Below are 22,361 nucleotides of genomic sequence, written 5' to 3'. Positions count from 1 at the left end.
TAAGGCTTTGTGATCACGAGGGTGAAAATCGTGCTTGTACGCAAGTCTCCAGGCAGTCGCTCATTTAGCAAACTATTCATAATTTGATTAGGAAGTGGAACTAAGAATTACGAATTCTTCACCTAACGATGGTTATCAATCAATTACATGACACGACACGTGTAGCACAGGTGTACTTCAAAACGATTTCGTGGGATAAACTAATGCACAGCATTATAAACCATGTCTGTACTTGCAGCAGCAAGCATTGTTGAAGCAACTTTTAGTCGAGTGTGGTATTTTGAAATATTTAATGGTTTAAGGATGACAATTGTGCGTCTTGACCTTTTCGAAATGAGTAACAGTTTTTGGTCTTGTTGGTGAATGTTGCTGTTTAGCTGTTCTGGTGATACGTGAGTTTACCCAGGATTGTTGGAAGAGGGAGTCGTGCAGTTTTAAACAAGAAACTAAACAAGCGAGCTTTTTTCGATTTTTCAGTAGGTTTTCCTGATCGAAGTCCAATTTACAATTGCATTAATATACGAGTAGTCGGTGCAGGAAACAAGATGCAATAGTTGCGTGCACCTAAAATACATTCTCTTATGAAGCTGCTTTGCAGGGTTTCAACGTACATTACATGTTGTTGTCTTCAGTCCAGAGATTGATTTGATGCAGCTCTCCGTGCTACTCTATCCTGTGCAAGCTTCTTCATCTCCAAGTAACTGCTGCACAACATACAACCTTCTGAATCTGCTCAGTGTATTCCTCTCTTGGCCTCCCTCTACGGACCGAGCGAGGTGGCGCAGTGGTTAGACACTGGACTCGCATTCGGGAGGACGACGGTTCAATCCCGCGTCCGGCCATCCTGATTTAGGTTTTCCGTGATTTCCCTAAATCGCTCCAGGCAAATGCCGGGATGGTTCCTTTCAAAGGGCACGGCCGACTTCCTTCCCTGTCCTTCCCTAATCCGATGAGACCGATGACCTCGCTGTCTGGTCTCCTTCCCCAACACAACCAACCAACCAACCTCCCTCTACGATTTTTACCCTCCACGCTGCCCTCCAATACTAAATTGGTGCGATTTTTACCCTCCACGCTGCCCTCCAATACTAAATTGGTGATCCCTTGATGCCTCAGAATATGCCCTACCAAGCGATCCCTTCTTGTAGTCAAGTTGTGCCACAAATTTCTCTTCTCCCCAATTCTATTCAATACATCCTTATTAGTTATGTGTTCTACCCATCTAATCTTCAGCATTCTTCTGTAGCACCACATTTCGAAAGCTTCTACTCTATTCTTGTCTAAACTATTTATCGTCCACGTGTCACTTCCACTCATGACTACACTCCATACAAATACTTTCAGAAAAGACTTCCTGACACTTAAATCTATAATCGATGTTAACAAATTTCTCTTCTTCAGAAACGCTTTTCTTGCAGTTGCCAGTTTACATTTTATATTCTTCTCTACTTCGACCGTCAGTTATGTTGGTACCCAAATAGCAAAACTCATCTACTACTTTATGTGTCTCATTTCCTAGTCTAATTCCCTCAGCATCAGCTGATTTAATTCGACTACATTCCATTAGCCTTGTTTTGCCTTTGTTGATATTCATCTTATATCCTCCTTTCACGACACTGTCCATTCCGTTCAATTGCTCTTCCAGGTCCTTTGCTATCTGTGACAGAATTACTACGTCATCCGCAAACCTCAAAGTTTTTATTTCTTCTCCATGGATTTTGATTCCTACTCCATATTTTTCTTTTGTTTCCTATACTGCTTGCTCAATATACAGATTGAATAACATCGGGGATAGGCTACAACCCTGTCTCGCTCCCTTCCCAACCACTGCTTCCCTTTCATGCCCCTCGACTCTCATAGGTGCCATCTGGTTTCTGTACAAATTATAAATAGCCGTATTGTAGTTCGAATTATACGGTTTATATGCACATTACATATAAACTATACAATTCGAACTGTACAACAAGGAAAGAAATGTAAATGAATCTACGTTATTTCTTTTTTTTAGTACAGCTTCTAAGGGACTGGAACGGGTGAATCCAATTCCAGAAAATAGCTCACTATGTAACACCACACAACAAGTGCACACACCTTGCAAATCTTTTTTTTCATCTTTCTAATGTAGACTTTTAATTCCATATTATTTGTTGTATAAATCATATATGTTCAAAACAAAAAGCAAATTTTGTGTAGTTTCCAAAGCTGAGACATGCAAGAGGAAAGTCTAATGCAACGTCAAGAGTAGAGCTTCTCGAAAACTAATCTGGTAAGGATACAAAACACGTGAAAATGTAAGCAGTATTCATAAATGAATACGAACAGTAATACGGAGAATCTGGATACATTCGGCATCTTGACACCCCCTTGCAGTAGCGACTCAAATACTGTTGTATAAAGGCACGATACAATTTACTGTACACTACTCCACCAAATCGGAGAGTAAATGAGATAAGAGTGCCTGGTTGGAGCATTCGCGATTTCCGCTGGTCCACAATATCACACAAGTCATCTGCATTTTCTCCAACACTGGCCTGTATAATTTTATGGCATTCCCACAAAACTATTTGATTTTCATAAAGTTGATTTTGAAGTGTAGTTTGTGTCAGGCTTTTCTGTCCCCTTATCACTGAATGATTATATTGAAAATAATTAATTACTAGACCAAGCTTTACGTTTTACTTGCAATTTTCTTAACTTACGTAACGCAACTCTCACTGGTTTTGTAACAATACTAATCTCTCAATCTGAAGAATATTTGATAAAGTGAGATTCCGTTAAAAGTGAATTATTAATTTTTTGTTTTTTGAAATATTTATATTTGTCTGAATTCGTTCATTTTGCAGTATTTTAATCCGTTTTGATAAAATTAGAACAGTTAAATTTTAAAAGTAAACGTTACGGTGTTGTGAGGTGATTTCACTGTCGTGTGTTAATACTTTGTTGCAGAATGCGAATTTTCCAACTTGGTAGGTAAAGTGTTCTCTTGTCTCAACGTTAGTTTAGGTACAAGCAGCGGAATTCTGTTTCATTATGTGTGTGTTACTATTACACTCTCCTAATCCTTTGACTACCATAGGGGCGTTTATGTCCCACAACAGGTTATTAGCGAACCAGTCAGAATTTTTTTGCCTGTTATCGCTATGTAGCAACGTCCCACTGGTAAAGTGAATCCTGCTAATGATTTACAGAATTCGTAAATTTACAGATTGCACCTTTAAGTTGTGCTGTATTCAACACTCACTGTTAATACTCTATACGTTGTATTGTCGCACTGAATTATCTCGCGCCTGTAGATGGGCAATCCAATGAACAGATTAGCAAAGCGTGCTGCTGTCGCACCTTTCCGGACAATTCACGTCAATGAATTGCATGCTCGTATTGGCGTTCGCCGTGTCACAAACGCTGCCCACACTGAGAACCTGTAATGTGAGTTAAAATCCTGGAAATGTGATATTTCTCCTGTGGTGTCTGTTTTCTGTATGTCTGAAACCCCAGAGGAACTTATGAATGACCCTCTCACTGTACTGCAAAACGGAACGGCTGCAAATATTTTTTTTCATATTGTTACTTCTTGCTGCGATATTAATTAAAATAACCATGCATTAATACTTTTCACTCTGAAAAAAATGGTAATTACTGTTACAGTGGCCACTTGGTTAAAACAGAATAGTTTGTCCTTATGAACCGGCGATCATGTTAGTAATTTTTTTATTTTTGATTTTAGAATCTTGTTTTTTCGTTAGCTTTTGAAACAATTATCAGATTCGTGGTGATCTGCACCAGAAATCAATTTCATTAGATATTTTGTTTAAGGTTACAAAAGGAGTGCACTTATTTTGACAGACATCTGTATACTTTCGCTCCTACGACTCGCTTTACTTCGGACCTGATGCTCCATTTCCGGGCCCATTACGTTACACCATCACGCGGTCAAATGATTTACCGATCGGAATAAAGGGGGACATCCAAACCCTCCAGACGTCGGAAGCACACAGTTAAACGCCTTGCTCATAGTTATATAGCGAAATCTGAGGTGGTCTACGAAATTTGTTCAAAAAATGTTCAAATGTGTGTGAAATCTTATAGGATTTAACTGCTAAGGTCATCAGTCCCTAAGCTTACACACTACCTAACCTACATTATCCTAAGGACAAACACACACACCCATGCCCGAGGGAGGACTCGAACCTCCGCCGGGACGAGCCGCACAGTCCATGACTACGAAATTTGATCCCGTAAGTCAGAGTGTACTGGGAGAAGAGTGTTAGGCACGGATTGAGCATATATCAGACTTTTCCTATGTTTTTCATCTGAACTAACCTTAGTTTATAAGTAACACAAAAGAAACTATTCATCATGAACATCACAGCGAAGAGATAGCAGCAGTGGCGTCGGCGGAGACTTCGTGATGAAGTGCCTATGAGACATTCTCCTATTCTACGGGACCGAGAGCGAAGGCGCGAAGTCGATGACGATCCATCTGTAAAAAATTCAGGAACACAAAAGCAGAAGCGATCGAATTACATGGATCTGCCACTGTGGCGTTGGTGGCAGAGGGGGGAGAACAGGCGGAGGAGGAGTAAGAAAATAGGAAAGAGGAAGGGGATGAAAGAGAAGCGGACAGAAGAAGGCTGTAAGACAGTTGGTTAAGTGCATAAGGGACGACAGGCGTGGTGAGAACAGCAGAGAGAGGATAAAGAGGAGGAGGAGATTAGGAAGCCAAAAATGGCGAACACACGACACAGATCGTATTGTTACTGTTCCCATACACGTTTTATGGATGTGTGTCTGCACTCTGCACGATACGTTCCTTACTGAGTCTGCCACCGGAGTAACTTGTTTATTTCTGTAACTATCTTGCACTAACCACGAGGTTTCGTCACAGTCAAGCAGCTCGAAGTTGAAGTTTTCGACTTATTCATTCATCAAGATCTGGTAACGAACCGCAGTCGACAATCGAGGCCAAATAACGGATTAAACCAATTTCTTTTGTAGAGAAGACGTTTCTCCTTCCCCGACCCCATTTTTCCCAATTAACTGCACTCGATCATTTGCCTTTCAAACTAAAAGATTCGTAATGTAGTTCGATATTGTGGAACTTTTAATAGTCAGGCCTAGTTACTCAATGAGTTGCCTACGATGCAGTCGTCAAGTAAAATAGGCAGACACTAATATAGGCTATAAATGATACAAGTCAGGCCTGGATTCGAACCAGGGGCTGTGTCTTTGTCATGCAATACTCTAACCAACGGGGCTATGCAAAAACGACTCACTGCTCGCAGCGGATTTACGAAAGTAGGTGTTAGCTGCTAGCAGACTGATGCTCTGAGACAGGCCTAGCGCTGTCGTAGACATCTCGATTTGTCAGTGTAAAAATACAGACCGCAAAAGGCCAGGAATGGTATTTGAATCATGGTCCGACACAGACTTTTAAATCTTCCAAAACAGTTTACACTTTCTGTACGTTCTTGAAATAAAACTGCAAGTACACCAAAGACGCCCAAACCTTTTCCACTAAGCGGGAGTAATCTCCCTCGTCCTCTGTAACTATGTGTACAGCACAGATTTAATTTTGTCTGCAGAATTAGTGATAACCAAGTACCAGTTACAACAGGCGTCCGGAAAGACGGGCAAGAGGGGCATCTATCCCTTCTTGGAATCTAGGTCTGGGTGGTGGTGGTGGTGGTGGTGGTGGTGATCGTCGTCGTCGTCGTCGTCGTCATCGTTGTCACCGTCGATCCAAAAACTAGTTTGATCTCTCCAGGGCAGTCCATCCTATGTAAATGTCTTCATCTCTGCACGACTACCGCCATCTGACCCTGCTTACTGTATTCCCTCTACAATTTTTGTCTCCCACACTACCCTGTAATGACAAAATGACGCTTCCTTGAAGCCTCAGGAAATGTCCCACCAACCAGTCTCTTCTTTTTATCAGATTATGACATAAATTTATGTTTTCCCCAGTTCGATTTATTACATCCTCATTAATTTATGCGATATACTCATCGAGTCTTGGAAACTGCTTTATGGACTATGTGTTCATTACAGAACTCGCATCCATTTTCAGAAATCATCGTCTGTGATGGTAGTAAACCGCAAATTTAACACTGTCAGGTGCAACGGGCAACAACATGGCTTTACGAGCATTACACAAACTGGATTTGTGTGGTTGTCAGGCTGTTCACCATAAATTAAACTGTGTCCCTGGTGTGACAGCAGTTACGGCGCTGTTTTACAGTCATAACGGATGTGAAACTCTACAGAACATTGCGAAATAGCGTATTCAATCTTTTCAACACAGTGCTACATGGAAATCATTTATCTAATAATTGTGCGGTCCAGCTGACATGACTCCCCAATAATTTGTGGAACTGTGGTCCGAAGACCATCTTACTTTAGTCCTCATTTGTTAAGAGTAGGTCAACTTTTATGAAACTATTTAACATTAAGAAACCAAAGTCATGAAAATATAATAATAAAGCCATTAACTTAAAGTGAACTTTTTTAAACAAAAAACGTGTTGTAGACAGCATCAAAGTTGAACAAGCATTTTATAAGATTTTTTCCTGCTTCTCCAATTTGAAGAGTATCGGTCAATAACATTTTTTTGTTCGTTATTTTACGTGGTATCGAACAGGATTTTTTAAATGGATGGGTTTCTTTTCTTTATTTCAGATTTTTAGCTTTTACTAACAACCTAATGTTGATGGTATATAAACAAAAGTATCTTCTGCAAATATTTTTACCTTTATTTTTTAACATGTTGTGTACAATGGGTTAATAAAATGACGATGTAATTTTAGATTGTTAAATCAAGTAGGTGGCATCGATATTCGTGTTGCAAATGTCAATGTAATTTTCACATACTACTGAAATATGCTTACCTTCTAGGTCTCCTAGGGCTTTAATCTCCACAAACATACTGAGTTAACAACAATGAAACGTTTGAGATACAGTAATGTTTTATGTACTTCCTGTCAAATTAAGTTCGTAATCAGTAGTACATAAAATGGTAATCTTACAATCTTTCCCCTTCTTGGATAAATTATTGCTAACGTCCGTGCTCCTTGCCATAGATATCTCTTAATGAGACTTGCATATGAAATGAGGTTCATAGCTGTCTATTGCATGTTAGTGCCGCAGGGTTAGCTTGGGAAAGCAAAAGTCAAGTTTTGCTTCACGACAACGCACCGGATCTATTACAAATATCTGTTATTATCTGGCTAAAACTACGCATCTTAACGCTTACTACTGTTCAAACTTGAACCCGAGTTCTTTCGTTCTTCTTAAGGCGAGAATAGCACCGAAAAGTCAGTTTTCCCAGCTGTGGGCGACTGATGAAAATACACGACCTGTGCGCTGCCCTCAAACACGCGACGCAGAAAATTCTTCTAAAATTGGTGGCGTGTCCAATGCTCTACACTGCGAATCGATCGAAGTACTGCTAAGGACCGAATTTCGACGATTTTTTATCCTTCCAGAATTCCGATATTTTTGAAACACCTCACAAGCAGTTGGTATAATAGGAGTGGTGTAATCATCAGGACACTAGTACTCGGTAGCTTAGCTTTCATAAAGAGCACTCATATGGTGATAATGTTGTATACAAGATCATCCCTTTACCAATACAGTAGTCACAATAGTTTTCTCTCTAAAATCAGCCAAATACCACTGAAGCAGTGTTTAAATTTCAGGGACTATGGTTATCCTGAGTATATAGAAGATCTTCGCATACGAAGCTAGGAAGCGCTGTGTCATATTTCGGGAACACACTTACGGAAAACAATGTCAGGCGATTTACCCATGCCGCGTATCCAATACACTGTTACCTAGTAAGTGAACTACGTCGATTATTTTTATTTATTTATTTGTTAACATTAACTTTTCGCCTGGAATCTAAGTGCTGTAGCAGGTGAAGTTACAATAATAAGTACAACGACAAACTGAATTGATTGTAAATGAAGAACACACTTCCTACGCCGCGATCGCAGAGTAGAGACTTCTATTCTTCCAGGACGACCAGTTTATGCTGCCATCATCTGATCTTCTGGAAATTGATATAAAATTGTTATGTTACGTTACATGCAGTCAAAGTGTAAAAGGCACTCCACACGTTTACATATCTTGATAAAACTGGTTTGGTAAAATGCGCACTGGAGTATACGTGTGGAGTCACTTCTGTGTTGGACTATTTAGAATATGTCCAGCACGTGTCAACAGATATGCTATTATGTACCGTGTTTGTATGATATAATAAGCATCTGTGAGCACTATGTACATGAACATGGCATTTTGCACAAGGTGCTTTATGTTTTTAATGTTTTAACGATGACAAACCTTTTATAATGTGCTGATTTTTATCCACTTGACATCTTGGCGTGAGGTTCACTGTAAAATGAACACGTTTTACACCAAGAAGATTTTGAAGACCTGAAGATGACAGCAAAATCTGTTGAAACTTGTTGTCTTAAATGAAGAAATATTTATGCGATCTTCGCTGTTGAATGGTTTTTAGCAATTACAACAGATCGCCCTTCAGTAGTCTCAAAATGAGAAAATTCAATTCACGTAATGTAACACGACAATTTCATAACAAGTTCCATTAGATCAGATGATTGCAGCATAATACTTTTGAAACTGGTCATCTTGGAACAATATAAGTGTCTACAGTGCGATCGCGGCGTATGAAGTGTGCTCTTCCTTACCTGTCATAAACATCTTTCCACAGCAAAGCACGTGTACCGTAAAAAATGTATAAATTGATTGTATATGTATTCTGATCAACGAGGTTTGGGTACTATCTAGTTACGTTAATGTATTAGTAAAGTTCAATGATGTCGTATGGTAATGTGTTCGTGTGGTAGTGAAAATAAGTCTAGTATGTGAAATGGAATTGTTCTTTACTATAGACCAGTAGACGTAGAATATCCTTGTGTATTGCGGGATAGTGAGAGATGGCGAGGCCAGGGCATACTGGAACAAATGTTTCGAGTCGCAGAGTCAGGTGGTGGTTCTCAAGAAGTTGCCTTACCCTTCACAGCAAGAGGGCTCGAGTACGTATAATGTTGATCGATAGAGCCACGAGAATCTTTTAATCAATATACCTATTGCGTCCGATCGACATACTGTCGTGTTACCATCTGCAGTTGCTAAACACTAGATTAATTCAAATTACTCAAATATCTTTTCTCAGGAACGTAAAATATTCCTTCACCCCTGCTGTAATGTATATATACGTACTAAATGACCTCATGGTTTGTGAAGCTATTGTAAACCAGGCAAGTCAATTTTTATTTTTGGTAGGTAATGGTAAGCCTTTAGAAGTCCATATAGAATCGTTATTATTCTTGTACACCTTTTGTTGAATATATATATATATATATATATATATATATATATATATATATATATATATATATATATATATATATGAATTTGGCCAGCTATGGAGAGCATACAATTTAAGACTTATGGCCCTTGCATACGTCTGTTAAACATATAATACTATATTCAGTCGCTATTTATTTGGTGAGTGTGGATACGCAGATCATAGACTACTGCATTAAATTATATTGTGTACCAAGCTTACACGCTAAAACACATTTGATTTTGTTTTTCGTATTGCAGCCGGAAACTTGTTAGCAGGAAAAATACGAACATAAATTCTCGCTGCTAACAGGAAAATAAGAGAAAAATAAAATATGTAGACGGATGAAGGATTAGTTATTTGAACGCTTTATCGTGTTTTGAACGCTTTATCGTGTTCGACCTGTGAACCATGTTTACATTCCAGGTTACAAACGTCGTTCAGTGTTAGGACCATCTGCATCCATGACGCTTGAAACCCCGCGAGAGATTTCTTTAGTGCTGCGCGAAACATACCAGGTGGGGTGCTGGCTACTTGCTTCGCTATGCTCATCCTTGAACTCCAACGTGTTTTAGTGTCCAGGTGGTAAATCCTGCCCTTCAGGTCACCCACACAGCGTCAAATCTGGTGATCTTTGTGGCCACGAAGTTTGAAACGATTGGCCAATGATTCGGTTTTCTCCCAAAGTGTTACGGAGTAATATGAGGCGCAGCTCCATCGTGCATCAAACAATTGAGTCCAAAGTACCTCTCTCCCGTAAAGCAGGGATCACACCTTAGCGAAGCAGAACAGAGTAACGTGTGCCGTACTCGCTGCATGTCCTTGGTCCAGGGGGACAGAGTTGCTTCCTATGTCGTCGTACGAGTACCGCTGCTTAACCGTAAGTCCTGAAACTTAACACTACCAACAACAAAAATCCTGCAGCGCACAGTCTGAACATAATTCCTATAAGTACGTTACCGCTACGGCAGATAGATTTCCGTCTAGGCTGGCTCAAGTAGCGAAAATTTAATTATAACCTCCCTTATGACGACGTCGTGGATATTAAAATCACAACAGTATAGATGCTAGTGTACAATATCTTTTATGCGTAAGAACTAGAAAATTTGACTCTACGTGTGGCGTTCGTCTAATTATTGCCACAGTAAGTGTCCTTGTCACCGTACATATTTGCATTTATAGTTATATAAAGTAAATTAAAGTAGCTTCCTGATTCTAGTTTCAGAAGCATTTACGTAACTGACGCTTCAGTCAGAATTAACATTCCAAAGTGTAAATATTTATTCAGTGTTACCAAAGCATAATGACAGCAAAAGTATAGTGAACGATTACAAAGAAAGTACAGGAAAAAAAATTTTTTTTTTCGATAATGCGAGACTACTCTTCCTTTTCGACTAGTAACGAGCGAATTCTGCTGCACGCGTCGTCATCGTAACCAGATGTTACTAGCATAATACTGCCAATAAACGACATATGATCCTTGTAGAGTCTTCTGAAAGTAACTGCAGATGAAACTGAGACACGCAAACGAGCGACCACACATACAAGACCGGCTTCATAAGCGAAAGCAGCTGACAGAGGAACAGCCGCGCGGGATTAGCCGAGCGGTCTAAGGCGCTGCAGTCATGGACTGTGTGGGTGGTCCCGGCGGAGGTTCGAGTCCTCCGTCGGGCATGGGTGTGTGTGTTTGTCCTTGGGATAATTTAGGTTATGTAGGGTGTAAGCTTAGGGACTGATGACCTTAGCAGTCAAGTCCCATAAAATTTCACACATACTGAAACATTTTTTTGACAGAGGAACAGGAAATACAGTGAAAGGTCAACCGCTCAGTCAGACGTGCTGAGATACTAAGGTCCTCGGTCGACTTGAAGTCGTTACAAGGAACTTTCATAGGGCAGGAATCTCTCACACATGACGGCGGTATCTTTCATATCCATATACATTATACACAGTCAAATACGGTCAAGAATGTATGAAGCAGCAGACCCACAAAATACGAAGCAAAACCGAATATTACACACACACACACACACACACACACACACACAGAGAGAGAGAGAGAGAGAGAGAGAGAGAGAGAGAGAGAGAGAGATTCTACACAAATGTACTCGGCACCGAAGATAAACGGATAAACAAACAGCAACCAAATAAATAACCAGCATCCAATTAAATACTGTACCATTTACAAATGAACGAGTACACCACCGACAAACTTTCACAAGTGGTAGTACGGAACAAAATAAGAAAAAAATATCCAGTAAATAGGGGTTCTAAAATGCATACCTTAAGAGTTACGATCATTCGTTCATCCTCGCTACTGTGAAACACATCTGTTCTACCGACCAAGTGCTCGCAGCTCTTAAGGTATGCGTTTTTCGAGTTTACTGGATATTTTTTATTATTATGGTCCTATTACATGCTCCCAAAATATGGAAAGCAGAGAGCTTGTATTAGAGGAGATGTGCTTCACAGTATCGATCATGAGAAAGTTTTCATAGCTCTTAAGGTATATATATTAAACACCATGTTTACGGGACTTTTTTTTCTTGTTTTGGTCGATACTGACGCCTTTGAAAGCTTGTCAGTGGAGTCCTGGTTCACCCTATGTAAGTTAGTGGTACTCATTAAATACAAATTGATGAGATACTAAGTAAATAACTGAAATTTCTAATCTAAGTGCATCAAAGCTTAAGTTGGTGTTCACAGAAAAAAAAAATTTAAAACGCGTTCCATATTGGAAACGCCGCAAAAGTTTCTAACGTCAGCGTGAGGTTTTCTAGGATGTGTGTACTCCTGTGTAGTTTCATAGGGTTTGGCGGTATAAGCAGTATGGAACCCCCACTTAGATTTAATGTTCATACGCATACAATTCAACGCACAATAAAATGCAGCGTCGGCACAATACGTCCACTGGCTGGCAACATACTCCCGCAAGCTTGCAAACACTTGCGCAGCATTCATAATAGAATGCCCTGTCATCCTCAGGGTGCGAGAGGGGTGCGGTAATACAGTAAAGGCGCGACTACTGCAACAAAGACTCGGATCAACTCAACTGAAAAGGCGGTACGACATTTAAACAAGAATAACAGTACACGAGAGCTTTGCCAAGGAAGCAAACACCACCGGCAACAACGAAAATACAAACATCGCCGCCGAATTTGCATATAAATTGCAGCACTCGGGAACACGGGTCAGCTGTAGAGAATGGGTTTAATTGGATTTAGCAATGAAAAAACGAGGCTAGCCGTGATTTACACGGCCGTGGCCAGAGGTAGATGGCCAGGTGGGCAGCGCAGAGTACGGGGAAGCGCTGTTTAGACTGCATAGCCCCACGTGCGTTTTGTAGAACTCTACAGGCATACCGAACTCGTAACGCGAAAGAATAGACCGAACTAAAGGCACAGCATTCTAAATCACAGGCGAATTCTCCTTCATGTGAGAAATTTACACGTTCAGCACACAGTAAGGACAGCAACAGGAGAACTTTATGTAAATGTCTATTTCTTCGGCTCCTCTGCCCTCATGCACCGTAGTACCTCGCATTAGAGATTTAAGTACATGTGAACTCATCACAATCGTAACACATGCCTCACATGCTGCTGCTGTCCGCCTCCGTAAAATGCTACCCTGCGCTCTGTGCACAGTTCAGTGCCCTACAGTTTCTAAGAAAAGGTTGAAGCACTTCACAACGTCAACTTCATAATACACCTTTCTTACTGTTACCCTTCATTATCCTTTAATTTCTCCGTCGGCCACATCTTTTTCTTTTGTTTTATTTTGTTTTTTGTTCTTCGTTACTTATCTTCCAATACGTTTACCTTTCTCTGTCACACTCTCTCTCATGTCCACTACTAGACAATTTAAACCTACGCGTCTGTAATTTGTCTTCGTTTTTCTACTTTTCATGAATGGAAATAACCCGGCCTTTCCTCTAGTGCTACTACAGTTTCCGCTTTTTATGTCATAGTTATTTCTAAATGGATTGTAGAGGGTTTCCGGAAGAAAGGTCTCAATATTCACAGAGGATGTAGTACGCAACAACGGAAGGAAAAAGTTCCTATCAACCTCATATTTTCAGAGTTGTGGTCTGCTACCACTACTCCCAATAATCACAGTGTCTACGCTACTCTTCACAACATATGCTCGATATGACGGCCATCCATTGAAATGTAGCCTCTACGACTCATGGAATCAAGCATTCTTCGGGACACCCCTGGTTGTTGTCGGATTGCGTCGCAGGCACTGAATACGCTTTCTCGTACTGTATCCACATCATTAACTGGGACCGCAAACATCGAGCTCTTTACAAGTCCCCAAAGTAAAAAATCCATAGGGTTAATGTCAGGAGAACCTGCGGGCCTAGGTATTGGCCTCCCCGACCAATCCTGAAAGAGTCGTGTTAGGTGTCGCCTCAAAAAAATGGCTCTGAGCACTATGGGACTTAACATCTGTGGTCATCAGTCCCCTAGAACTTAGAACTACTTAAACCTAACTAACCTAAGGACATCACACACATTCATGCCCGAGGCAGGATTCGAACCTGCGACCGTAGCAGTCGCGCGGTTCCGGACTGAGCGCCTAGAACCGCTAGACCACCGCGGCCGGCGGTGTCGCCTCACCCTAAGTTAAAAATGCGCCGGTGACCAATCATGTATGTATCACATTTGCAGTCGTTCATATAATGGCACATTCTCCAGCATCACAGGCAATTGGTTGCGATGGAAGTTACGGTGCCTTCCACCATGCAATGTGTTGTGTAAAACGTAGAGACCTAACAATCTGTCCCCGTGGATGTCGGCCCAAACTTTGATACTAAATGTGCACTGGTGTCGTCTTTCTTCAAATGCATGCGGATCGGCATCGGCCCATACGTGCATATTATGGTAATTTACGATACCGTCTCTCATGAACCCCGCCTCATCAGTAAACAACTTCGCCGTGAAATGCAGATTATGAGCACACGTTTGGGGAAACCACTGGCAGAATTGCAATCTGGCAGCAGAGATTGGAATCGCTTCGCATGGTAGGGATGGGTCAACTGTTGATGGAGGACTGTTCAAACAACAGATGTAGCATCACCTTCCGCTGCAGCTACACTTCGGACGCTCGTTCCAGTGTTGTCACAATGCTTGTTTTATTGATCTCCGTATCAGGTGTGCGAGTTGTACGATATCTGCTACAATCCCGTGTTCGTGGTGCGAGGGACCCCGTTTCCGAAAGTCGCTGGAACAAGGTACTAAATATGTTCACGCATGGTGTACGCCGTCGTGGATATTTGGCAACATATAGTTTACAAGCACGTAGGCTGCTTCAATCTTCTTGCCCGTAGCTGAATACCATATGCCATCTCCTGTGTCGAATAGTAAGCCTCCACTCTGTACGTCCAGTGACGGACACGGGAACAAATTACAGTAACGCACTGCTGTGTCACAACGAACAATGTGCAATAAGAACACTGTGAGTACTACTTGTTGCACTTAGCCGTTATCGGAAACACGCAGTGATGTGACGACAAACAAGTACAGTGGTGTCTAAGGAAAATGCATCACACTCTCAATGCTTTCACATCGGTTGTGCACATACTGCAAACGCCGATTACACGCTGACTCGCGATAAGCCGACCGAAGGGTCCTCACTGCTCGCTTTGGTCGACTAATACACCAGTGACAATAACATACTTGACCGATCCAATACATACTGCAGTGCGCTATGGAATACTGTATGTGTTGTTGTGCTTGATACCAATGCAAACATGTTGCGCTACATAAACGTGTAGCATACACGCTGTTTCCTCATTTGTCTCGAGCCAAAGTGCTCGATATGCAAGATACACTCCTCGTAGACACGTAGGACATAACTCCTATAATATGAGGTTTACGACCAATGTTTGATGCGTACTACATCCTCTGCAAATACTGGAACCATTTTTCTGGACATCCTGTACATTAGACCTAAGATTTTCTATAACAAGCTTCTCGTAATTAATGCAATACACATTGTTTATAATGCTTAATGAGATGTAAAAGAAGACTTGATGGCTGTTTCTTGCCTAGATATGCAAATACAATAGTAACCTCGTAGTAATACGCGCGGTTCCTTACTCATAACACCTCTCTCCTCGACGACGGTTCATTCTCATACGATTATCGTGCTTTTCTAGAGTAATATGAGATAAAGAGACTTCTAAATGGTCAGTTTTTAAGTTTCTTTATCCCCTTTCCTTCCAAGAAATTGCGAAAGGGTCGTGCGAACCGACCGCCCGCTCAGTTCAGGTGATACAGAACGCACACGATTTAATTATGCTCTTCGCTGATTGCACAAGCTCATTTCGGTCTGGAGTCGCGCGACCGCTACGGTCGCAGGTTCGAATCCTGCCTCGGGCATGGATGTGTGTGATGTCCTTAGGTTAGTTAGGTTTAAGTAGTTCTAAGTTCTAGGGGACTGATGACCTCAGATGTTAAGTCCCATAGTGCTCAGAGCCATTTGAACCATTTTTTTCATTTCGGTCGGCGAGACCCTTCTGATTAGAGTCATGAAGCTGCCTGACAACATTCAGATTGCTAGTCGATTCGCCCACTCCACCGCAAAGAATACACAGTCAACAGTAATCCGTTTACCTCGCACCCTGTCACTAGCTATTATCCACAGAGCCAAGTGCTGCGTTGGTCAGCACTCTGGAGCTATAATCGGGAGGTGCTAAATCCGTCGCTTCATTTGGTCCCATTAACACTCTAGCTCGCTGTCCGTACCGGAGCCAGGGTATGACAGGAACTTGCAGTGAAGGTACAAACCCCTTTGATAATGTCCTCTGACGACGGGGACAAAATGTCGGGTTTCTTCAAGAAATTCACTAGACCACAGCACAATATACCCCAATGTTTTAGTAACTGTGTCATTTCCGGCGATGAACGAGTACATTTTAGTATTTTGTGTTCGATAATTATTAACTTCAGTGAACTACTGCACGCCGGACTCTCGAATTTAAAAATGTCTTGCAGGGGACACTTACTGAGTAATAAGCATAATCGCTATAATTACTGAAGAGTTCAGTGTCTGCGGAGTGACTGAAATGTGACTTATTGGTAAGGTGCTACACAATGGATCTCAAGACCTTGGGTTCGATCCCATATCACTGGTTGGACTTTTATGTGTCACTTATCATTTGTTTCACGTCCACAATGTTTGTTGGTCTGGAAAATACCGAGTTGCAGCATGGTTCAGAGTCCACGTTAAGCTGTAGTGCCCCCAATAATTCGTTGGGTGAGTAAGCTCCAACCTCAAACAAGATCCGTCCCTGTTAAAGCGCTGTTGCACTGTTGTGTTCGGACCAACCTTCGAGTTAATGACTGCTATATTTTATTTTCAAAGAAGGAAGTCAACTGGCGACATACATCTTCTGAGTGCACTGTATTACTGGGTATCTCAGTCGGCTCGCCAGCTTTAGAATGCAAAGAGGTCGCTTAGGTTCCTTTTTCGAAGGAAAGAAAGAACATTAGAGTTTATTGTCCCCTCAACAGAGAGTCCGTTACAGACAAAGTACAAGATCGTAGATCAGAAGGTGCGAGAAGGAAGTCGACCGCATCCTTTCCAAACGGATCTTTAGGGCATTTGCCTTAACCGATTGATGAAAATCACGGAAAACTTAAATCTGGATGGCCAGACGTGGATATGAACACCGGTACTCCCAAATGGGAGTTCTCTGTCTCTGTCACTACGGCACTTCGCTCAGTAGGATTCATATTCTCATGGTTTCGATCAGTCAAAAATGGCTCTGAGCACTATGGGGCTTAACATCTGAGGTCTTCAGTCCCCTAGAACGTAGAACTACTTAAACCTAACTAACCTAAGGACATCACACACATCCATGCCCGAGGCAGGATTCGAACCTGCGACCGTAGCGGTCACGCGGTTCCAGACTGAAGCGCCTAGAACCGCTCGGCCACACCGGCCGGCTTCGATCAGTCAGTAATAGGGATACCCTAAATGCGCTGTAAAGGAACTTGATTTTTTAACAATAATAGGAATTGAAAATTAAGAAAGATAGGAAGAGTGAGTGAGGAGAAGAGTGACGGGACGAAGTGTAAATGGCGAAGAGTGCAAGTGGCACGTAAATGGAGGAAGGCAGGAGCTTCATGCATTTTTCACAAGCAAACGTAGACAGAAAGAGGAACAGAGACGACCGGAAGAATGGGAAAAAAACATGTTTACTAACTGATCAGAACTGTTTACTAACTGATCAATAAGTTATGACGTATTAGAGGGATTACTGTATTCAGCAGCGGAAGTCACTAATGGCGAAGAAAACACTAAGTAGACAACGTAATCAAAACCATGGTTCTGCTCTCCGTGGGGACCATTATAAAGACGCGTCCCAGGTGTAATTATTGCCTGAGATTGGGCGCCAGGGTTCGTGAGATGGGAATTAGCCGGTTGGCCTATGTGAGAGGGAGTCTTGACCTGGATATAATGTAAGATCCCTTATTGCAAAACGTAAGGATTGGAGAGTGACTGAACTAGAAGTGTTTTGGGACTTCTAAATTTCTTCAGAAAACAGTTTCAACTCTTGCCCCACTTTGCTTGAAGGAGTAGTACTCACGAATAGAGACGGTGACTGGCTAGCAGCCTTCTGTCTGCTCTGAGATGAGACTCTCAGTATTAACTGAGCCCGCACCCACTATACTATACACAGAGTTCCCCAGCTACTCGCCTATGATTTGGTTAACTGTGCTGATACTACTACAGTTGATTCTGCTTAGCCCTGCCTGGCTGGTCTCCTGGTTCTCTCTGTCCCCCTGACTTCACTCGACATCTCTGACTTCAGTTTCTCGGAGCGTCCTGCCTCAGAGTTTTGTACGGCTTTCCTCTACGCCTCCGATTGTCGCTGACACGTCGTGGCGCCTAAGACCTCTCTACATCTACGTCTACATAGATACTCCGCAATCCACTGTACGGCGCGTTTCTTTTCCTGTTCACTCGCAAACACAGCGAAAAAAAGGACTATCTATATGCCTCCGTATGTCTTATCTTCGTGGTCCTTACGCGCAGCAGAATCGTTCTCAGTCAGCTTCAAATACCGGTTCCCTAAATTTTCTCACTAGTGCTTCTCGAAAAGATTGTCGCCTTCCCTCCAGAGATTCCCATTTAAAGAACGTGACTGTCAAGCAGGACACATCACTGACTATTACTGTTCACTCTTCTTGAGTAGTTTCACAGAGGTTGGGTGGAGTGAGAGAGAGGCGTTTCTACCTAATGGTCAAACACTACGTCCCAAGCTTGCCAATGGCTTTTCATGACATATCGATGTCTCTAGCAAAGCCCCTCTCACTTTATCCCTCTCGTCCCACGCTCTCTATCTAGCCAGCAAATGCTGGCCTCACTCTTATCGTCGACATGTGTACTGAGTACACTTGAAGCTGTAACTATCAGTAGTACTCTGTATTTTCCTTGAATGACTCTGTGTTCACAGCGTATAGCTCGCTATACTTGGCCGCCCGACATGCTGGAACCTGGCTGGCTGTCCTATGGAGATGGCGTTTGTCGCTGAAACAGCCGGTGCTCTGTTTATTGTTTTTTTTCACGGCTGTTTAACATGAGTGTTAAAACTGTTCAAAATAATCTGTTTCTGAAATAACGGATTTTCGGTATTTTATTCCTCTCATCTCCTGTAATAAACATAGAAATGCTGCAAAAATTGAAAAATTTTGACTCCCTCAGTTTTAAGATGCGTCGGGTCAAAAGTATAAATTAAACAGGGAGATGAGAGAAAACTTAGCCCGTTCACGGATTGCTGCTTTTCCCGGAAAGTGACAAGTGCTTGACTACTACAAAAAAAAAATAATCAGTATTCTCCTACTGACTCTAATTTTTTGAAACTCTGCTCAAAAATCACGTTGTAATCATGGATCATACCACTTGACTTGGGCTGAAACCAACCATCTTAATCTTGTCCATGATAATAAACTCCCACCATCTTTTAACAGTGGGCGTTGGAAACGTGGGTATAACCCCGACTTAATTTTTGTTAGCGAGAACATAGCTCACCAATGCAGAAAAACTGTTCTAAATCCGATACCAAATACTCAACACCGCCCCATAGGCTGCCAAGTGTTTGCAGCCATTACTCCTAGAATCACATCATTCCGAAGGCGATACAATTTCAAGAAAGCAGACTGGCAGAAGTTTGCTGATCTCCTTGACTCAGAAGTTTCACGCATAGAACCCTCAGTTTCCAACTATGATGAGTTTGTAGAAGCCGTGAAAAGATGCTCAAGACTCTCAACTCCCAGAGGCTGTCGAGTTAACTACATACCTGGCTTGACAGAAGAATCCGTGAAGCATCTACATAACTATATCCAACTTTTCAATGATAATCCTTACAGCATTGAAACTTTAACTGCTGGCCAAAATTTATCCTCAGCCTTAGCCAAATCCAAAAAAGAACGATGGATAGAGTTACTCGAGAACCTTGATATGTCTAAAAGCAGTCAGAAAGCCTGGCAGTTGCTGCGACGCCTGAACAACGACCCTGTCCACAACCATGGCCATGCAAACATTGCACCAGATCAAATTGCTCATCATCTAATTCAGAATGGCAGGGTCAATTGTTCTAAAGATAGAACAAAACTCAAAAGAGAACCTGAACGTGAAAACAACCACCTATCCAATGACTTCACCTTACAAGAACTTAGAACCGCAATTCAGAAATGCAAAAATGGTAAAGCGCCTGGTCTAGACGACCTAATGATTGAGCAAATTAAACATTTTGGTCCCATCACGGAAAGATGGCTTCTACAATTCTATAATGGTTGCCTGAAGCGGAAACAGATCCCTGCCATCTGGAGGAAAACTAAAGTTATTCCCTTACTAAAACCTGGAAAGGGTGCAGCTGATCCCAAGAACTACCGACCGATTTCGCTCCTTTGCCATTTGTATAAAATCTATGAAAGAATGTTACTAAATAGACTCACTCCCATTGTTGAAAAACAACTCATACCTCAACAAGCAGGTTTCCGACCTGGAAAGAATTGTACAGCACAAGTCCTTAATCTGACTGAACATATTGAAGAGGGATATGAAAAAGGATACATTTCCGGGGCTGTCTTCGTGGATCTCACAGCAGCATATGACACCATTCAACATCGACAATTATTGCACAAAGTCTACTACATCACTAGAGACATTAATTTCACCAGAACTGTGCAGACACTTTTGGAAAACCGGCGATTCTATGTGGAGTTCCAAGGAAGAAGGAGTAGATGGAGAAGTCAAAGGAATGGCTTGCCTCAGGGTAGTGTCCTTTCCCCCATATTGTTCAACATATTTACAAATGACCAGCCTCAACCTTCTCTTACAAAGAGTTTCATCTATGCAGATGATCTTGCCTTAGTCACACAAGCCAGAGATTTTGACACAGTAGAAAACCAGCTTACTGTTGCTCTCAAGGACCTATCTGAGTACTACAGAGTCAATAACTTAAGACCGAACCCTACTAAAACTCAAGTTTGTGCTTTCCACCTACGCAATCGAGAGGCCTACAGAAAACTTACAGTGTGTTGGGAAGATCAAGAGCTTGAACATTGTTTCTACCCCAAATATCTGGGTGTCACCTTAGATCGAACGTTGACCTACAGAAAACACTGCACTAACACTAAGCAGAAAGTTGCTGCTCGTAACAACATCCTGCGGAAGCTCACTGGCAGCGTTTGGGGTGCAGATCCCAAACTACTAAGAACATCAGCCTTGGCCTTGTGCTATTCCGCAGCTGAATACGCATGTCCTGTATGGTACAAGTCATCTCATGCAAAGCAGGTTGATGTGGCACTGAACGAAACCTGCAGGACAGTAACGGGATGCCTCAAAGCTACACCTATTGATAAACTCCATAAACTAGCAGGTATTGCTCCTCCAGACATAAGGCGTGAAGTCGCAGCCAAACTTGAGAGACATAAAGCAGATCATAACACCGATCACCTGCTACATGGATACCAGCCACCAATTAGTAGACTCAAATCTAGGAGGAGCTTTATGAGAACTACTACACCCCTCACCGGTCGGACTGGAGCAGCCAGACTATCTCAGTGGACAGCAAAATCTGACAGCAATGATTGGATGACTCCTTCTGAGACCCTTCCTCCTGGTGGAAATCAAGTCTGGACAGTGTGGAAGTCTCTAAATCGGCTCAGGAGTGGCGTCGGACGAACTAAGGACAACCTGTTTAAATGGGGCTTCATGAAGGAATCTTCCACCTTGTGTGACTGCGGAGAAGAACAGACAACCAAACATTTAATTAACTGTCCTAGATGTCCTGTATCATGTTCCACACAAGAGCTTGTTGATGTTTCAGACAATGCTGCTGCCGTTGCACAATTTTGGGCTAATACCGTTTAGTTTGTTCTTTTATGATTTGACCTGATTTGTTATATTGTATATATTGTAAATATTGTTGTAATGTTTTTGACTCGAAATAAATAAAAATAACCACTATTTGGGCATTACCAATAATCAGAGGTAAATGGTGAAGACTGAGGTTGTAGAACTCTGCTCTTCGTGTTAATTTGTTTCGTTTTCAAGGATTTGCGTCAATGATGACGACCTTACCATCATCTACTGACGTTTTCAATTTGCGTGGGCGGAGGCGGTGACAGCGTGCAGTGACGGTGGCGACACCACCTTTAATTCCGCCGGAACGGCCCGGCCGTTGTGTCGTGCTGAGACAACGGCTCAGCAAGGAGTATCGTTTTCCTATAGCGGCGCCACGGCACGCCGCGGCGCCAGGACGGCGCGGCGCAGCGCGGGTAACAAATGCGGCGCGACCGCCTTATCTGCCGCCTGCAATTCGTCTCCCTCCGCCGCCGCCGCGGAAGGAAATCCTCACCTGGAGCGCTTTAAACACAAACCATGCGCTGCCGCGACGACCGACGAGCGCCCACGCCCCGAGCCTCTGGTCGATAGAGGAAGGTCGTCTCGAGTCGGCGGACCTGGTCGGCTCCGGAAG

At 42.3% G+C, this 22,361-nt stretch overlaps 1 protein-coding gene across 1 annotated transcript in view; it reads right to left on the bottom strand.

Annotated features, from left to right (window-relative positions):
* LOC126251652 (calmodulin-binding transcription activator 1) overlaps positions 1 to 22,361 on the bottom strand; it is a 1,922,036-nt gene that overhangs the window by 590,836 nt on the left and 1,308,839 nt on the right. The gene's annotated exons all lie outside the window — the stretch shown is intronic.

Source organism: Schistocerca nitens, chromosome 4, assembly GCF_023898315.1.
Source record: "Schistocerca nitens isolate TAMUIC-IGC-003100 chromosome 4, iqSchNite1.1, whole genome shotgun sequence".
NCBI classification, from domain to species: Eukaryota; Metazoa; Arthropoda; class Insecta; order Orthoptera; family Acrididae; genus Schistocerca; species Schistocerca nitens.
The sequence above is the reverse complement of the archived record's forward strand: the minus strand, read 5'-3'. Positions and strand labels throughout refer to the sequence as shown.